Source organism: Bombus vancouverensis, chromosome 14 (genome assembly GCF_051014615.1).
Source record: "Bombus vancouverensis nearcticus chromosome 14, iyBomVanc1_principal, whole genome shotgun sequence".
NCBI classification, from domain to species: Eukaryota; Metazoa; Arthropoda; class Insecta; order Hymenoptera; family Apidae; genus Bombus; species Bombus vancouverensis.
In genome coordinates this window covers 11,474,209-11,480,365 of record NC_134924.1, presented here as the reverse complement: position 1 = coordinate 11,480,365, position 6,157 = coordinate 11,474,209, and positions in this window count along the sequence as shown.

The following is a 6,157-nucleotide window of genomic DNA, read 5'->3' as shown; positions in this document are numbered from 1 at the left end:
AATGAATAATCTGCTCTACTCCCTTAATATCTACATTTTGTTATTTTCACGAAAATCTAAATTTGCATAAATATTCACAGTTTAATTATCATTCTATAAGCTACACGAATAGCGCCATTTTTTTAACGAATATTACGCGCAAAGTGACTTTTTTGTTACATAGCATTACAAATTCTCTTCTTCTATAAAAAATTCTTCTATAAAACATTCGATACTCGTTCGAACGATGACAAAGCCTTCGGCAGGTGAAAATTAATCGTCATATCATATATAAACTGTCTGGAGAGAAAAATCTTGACTACCTCATGGACTGTCATTCGACGTCGCGCGTCGCCGTAATGTCACAATGTCCGTGTGACATTTAGATCCCGACTCGATACACGAAATTATGTTACGCGTAATACCGTTTGCGACTTCTCAAACGTCAATACGTACGAGCGTCGTGAAAGAGCGAGTGATATACGACACCGGTAATGCGTTCCGACAATGCAACGACCACATCAGTCGTAACATAGGAACGTAGCGAACGATGCATAAGTTAGTGGAGAAGTTCGTACGAGATTCAGGAAACTGGCCGCGTAGGATTAAACGGGAACACCAGGGACAGCCAGTAACGACGTTTGCCGAGTCCTGGCACTCAAACCGATACGGCGAAAGTAGTTTCGACATTTCAAATAATGCATGGGGCCGATGCTCTACGTTCTCTGCATGAATTCGTAGGATCGATTGGCCAACCAAACGCGGACTATTAGACGGGAACAGAATAGCGACTTGGCGCACACCTTGGAAACTATATCGACACTGTTTCCGTTATGATACACTGTGGTTTAAATTCGTAGTACGAGTGAAATATAGGAGATTCTATGGTTTAAAATAAGCTGAAAGTCAGGAATAATAAAATTACGTCGCAGGTTTTGTTTCAGAGAAAAGAGAGTTTGATAACCTGTCGAATATATAAGAATTTATCTAATCATAACTGACAGCGATAGATAATTGACAGGAGATTATTCTTCTTGTGAAAATAACTTGAGAAAGTAGAGTAAAGATTTTTCGTTTAAGGCTTCGTTACGTAGAAGATAAAGGTTGAACTTTTTTCCTTAGGAATTAAATCGGTACACATAATAACCCTTGAAATTCACTCCTCTCGAAAACGAAACTTCGGGCGAAAAATTGTATTGTACATTTTCGATTTATTTTCACGTGTGAAATAACCTTTCGCCAATTGTTTGTTTGTGTCCAGTTGGGAATTCAACTCAAATTCATGTATATATACTAGGCAAATTTTTATATTGATTTTCTTGATTTTTTCACACGTAAAACTTTCAGCGGAATTTTATCATTTTTAAAGTATAAAAAAAAAATTACCTGGAAACAATTTTGTGGTATACTATTATCTACATATTCCCTGAAGTAAACCTGAAAATTTTTCCAAAAAATTGCTGATTGTTCTTATTTTATGAGACGATTGCATCGTCGGTGTTTGTTTCCAATGTTTAGAGATTGCCGGATATATTGGGAGAGGATATATCCGAGCCTGTGAATATATAATTGATATTTTGGGATTGCGGATCCTATTACATCGAACCAGTGGAAATAGGCTTATAGGTATTGGTATAATTGTTTGTTTTATGGTTAGTACGTCGATTGAACGTCATCCGTCTCTTTAGCGGCTTGGAATTTGGTATTTAGCATTTTAAAAACGTGCGTATCGCAATTATGAACATGTATTTATCTCCTATAAAAGATTGAAAGCATGTATTTTTGTATCTAATTCCAAAAATACAGGCAATTTTCGGGACAAAGAAACGATTGTTCTCTATACTATTTATTCTAAATTCTTCATCATCCTATAATATCATACGATCAAGAGGTTAAATCTTACTTCGAGAAAACATCTAACAGCTTCAAGTAAAATGCTATGGTATCTCGATTAACTTTAGACGTGTCTAATAATTTTATTATACGAAGCACGAACGACGATCGCAGCGAAAGATAGAAGAAAAAAGGATCTAACCATCCAATCGGCTCGATCATTTCGAAACTCCATATTATTCTCGATATAAGCGTCTGCGTTTATTACGGAGGGCGGTTCGGGAAGCATTTCGATTCGGTAAACGATCGTGAAACGATAAATGTCAGAGTGGAATGAGTTTCTGCCACGATCAACGATCTCTCTGTTCTTACGTCGTCGCGTCGGCTCGACAAAGGCAGTCGAAATAACCACTTTGCGAACGAACTCCTCTTCACGCCATGGTTATACGTTTCGCCACGTCTCCATTATCTATCATAGGCTGCACGAGTGTCAAGTTCATTTCGATCTTTTGTGCCACGACTATGCCACTATGCAAGATCATAACGTTCTGTAATATGGCTTCGTATCAAGCCAACTGTACGAAGGACATTTGAAGTTGTATAATCTTCAACCACTCTTATGGACAATTGTTGCGAATTCAGCAACGAGCTTCTTTCGTGTTGCACGCTAGACGATACTTATCCTAAATATAGCTTAGACTTTTTTATTATACATATCTGGACGAGGCGACACTTTACTACAGCCGTTATGTTACTTTGTTTTATGCACGTACTTTCTGGTCTAGCGTCAGAGGTCGCTGGATTTACTGAAATATTTTTGTCAGAGAAATAACATTTTCGCTTAGGATCGTGAGATTTATGCGTATCTGTGATACGTACCTACCATTATTCTCTTAGATATAAGCCACTAAGAAGCTAATCCGATTATCTCCATAAACGTCGATCGTTTAGTTCTTGAAGAATTGAACTCTAATAACGTATTCTGAGATTGAAATTTAAAAATTTTCGAGAAACGAAGTTGGAGGTAAGCTTCTGAGTGGCTCGATACGTCAGGATTTTTCCTCGTGTTATTGGTCACCAAATTTTACGCGGCGACTTGTATTTTCTATGATTTTACATTTTTTTCAGTTATCGCTAATAAAAAATATATACAAATATATAATTGTAACAAATGAAATTTAACGGATGAATTTTACAAACCAAAAATCGTCGAATGCTACCCTACTTGGTGTAAAACTAAAATTATAAAAAAGCAACCTATAATTTACTAGTCACTTGTCAATTCGTCGAGGGCCACGCCAAAGGGCCTAGACATCCAAATGCTTGTGAAGGCTACCGTATCGTTTATTTGCATTTTCTATTCACAAAATACTCCATAGTAAAATCATTATCGGACCCCAATACGAAGATCAAAGCGCGACGTTCGAAGTCAGACGTGAAAAGATCGGGAGATGAGAAAGATTGAAAAGGAACTTGGCGGCAGCAGGGGTAAAAGATTTTTCGTATTCGATAACGGCCGATGATTGTAGCCGGTCGAAGAGTAACGCAACGACAGGACAGAGCTTTGTGGCGAACCGCATCGAGCTCCCGGACCTGTAATTCTCATCCCTCATTACGATGCTCGTCTCGTCTTGTAATACAAGGTCTCCCGACTGCGAATCGACCGACCAGCGTGGGCTTTAGCAGTGCGAGCAGAGTGTTCGTAATCCTGAAATGAAACTTCTCGTAGTTGCTGGCACCGTGGGTTATCGTGAAGCGATGCCTCGAAGCGGAAGAGATACACGATGAGATGGCAGGACCCTGGTAAGATCTTGAGAGGAATGTCCAACTAAATGACATCTTGAGCACTCAGCTTTTAACCCGTTGCACCGCCGTTTCAACCTCCCAACCCTTCGCCACGGTTGGATGCCAGCTTCCTTTTACTTTGGTTAGATACTGGACACGGCTACGTGCCGATAGTGTCGCCTCCGAGAAACTTCCGGCGATGGACTTCCGATTCGTGTATCTCGGTTAACTAGCCTCGCTCGTAAATCCCAAATAAGGCTCCGCCTTCCCTCACATCCTCGAGGAGCGTGATCTTTGCAACTTTATCGCTTGTCCACTGTCGCTTGCGTGTAATGGCTTGTGCATGAAACTTTTGTTGATATCAGGCTGTGTATACGTGTGTATATGAGATTTTTGTTCGAAGGGTAGTTGTAGGGTTAATTGAAAGTAAAATTCTGCGATAGGGATAAAAAATAGGGGTTTGTAACGTTTAATTGTACCGCGTTCGTTGTATCGTGTTAGCTGTTTCTTTATTGATCGTTAATTTCTAAACTTAAGATACGAAAGAATCGTCATTAATAAGCAAATGGGAAATCTAAGGATGTGTGCTAAAGTTTTTTAAGACACGTTGTTCTAAAACCTTCTCGTTAGTTGAAAGAGGAACGAGGTTGAGACATGAAAATTCGAAGATCTGTGTGTAATTGATTGCACATAATGTACGCAAGCACGTATGTGCCATGAATATAAATATCATAGTCAATGGTCAATCGGAATACAAATCGCTTAACGCAAAGCTGATACTTGGTATATAGCGCGTAATACGTGCAGTATTTATTGTTTACGCTCTTTACTATTTCTTTAAAATATTTGTTTGTTTAAAAGAACACTACGCTTGGTGAAGCAAATAACGCGGGTCTCGGATAATTTAGATCGCTAATTAATTTCCAATTATTAAACATTCTTACTTTTTACGACTCTTACACGTTACGTTGCAAACGAACGAATTAGGAAAAGCGTTGATATTCTATTATAATATATTATTGAGTATCCAGGTATTGTTTCATTAACTACAGAGCAGAGTTATATAACGAGTTGTTCGTAGAACGAAATCCCTGACAAAATTCGTCAGCTCGTGTACGTCCATACCTTTTTAAAAGGAATCACCTCCTCGTTAGGAAATATACCTCAACAATGGCGAACGCTTATTAAAAATTTAATATTACAACAAATCCGGCATACCGTCGTGTCTCCTGACTATTCTTCCAAGATATCAACGCAATATTTCTTCGCAAGCAAATATCTAGACAGACATTCGGAGAAAAAGGGTCTGACGAAAAGGGGAAAAAAGGGCGAGGCGAACAGTAATCCGTTGGAAATTAACCTTAAATCATTCCTACCTCTTAATCCCGAACGAATAGAGTGTCTCGTGAAAAGGTCAATCGGGCTCAATCGAGAGATCGTAATATCTTTTCCAGATATCTGTAGAGAAAGCAACCAGTCACGGGGGTCGACGTTCAGCTTTTTCCTCGAGGAGTTGGCCAAAGGTCACCAAGATCGATTTCTCTTCCCTTTGAAATGGTCAAATCGTCAGGGTCCGAGCGCTTCTCTTCTCCCCTCGACGTTTCTCTCTCTTCGATTCCGCTTGGATAATGGATGTTTACTCATCACGGCACAGCGATCTGCCGCCAGGTTCGTTGAAACGAATGTCACCGTTTCTTAGAGCAGCGGAAAAGAGGGAACGGTTTTCTTGGTAAAAAGGGTTGTGAGTTTCGGTAATCGTGGCGTTCCGGATGAGAGCGCCCCGTGTAATTACCAGTCAACGAACTGTAACTGATTGCGCTAAAACAATTAAGGAACGTGACTCAGGGCTTAAAATCTCGGAGAGACGATTATATACGGTTGCCGTCAGCAAGATGCCCGACCGATCTTCTGCATTAGCGATCTTGTTCTATTAAGTTTAGACGATAAAGTTCACGGTGTAAATGTGTATACGCGTACGTCGAATGCTTGACATAAATGGTCTTTCATGTCTAAAATATTAAATCTATGTAAAAATTCTTTCTGTATAAATTTAGTGGTCCGTTGGAAATCGAAATGCTAAAAGGTATAATTAAAGGGAAAAAACGGATGAATAGGATTTAACGCGATCTGAATTCCTTCTCTCTGTTATTTCGAAAAGCTACATCAACTTCGTGCTCGCGAAGGATTTTATAAAATTCGTGCTTTCCAGTTGGCCATACTGAGTTTTTAAACATCGATATTCACTTGGCTGAAATAACAACGGCGTAAGATCTGTTTTATAAAGGTCGATAAATCCTTTATAGCGATCGATACGGTCCAGTCGGTCTACCATTAAATAACGATATTTACGATCAGATGTTCCCTGACAATAAAGATTAAACAATCGGAAATAGGTAGTTCGAGAAGGCCTTTATCTCGCTAAAATTTCAAAAGGGAAAATTCAGAGGACGCGTGTGTTCTATTAATGCGGCGTAGGTATATAATCTATAAATCCCACGTGTTTAATGAATTTTTCGTTAATATCAGCAATTCAATCTACAAATGGCGCGCGGCCTGTTTT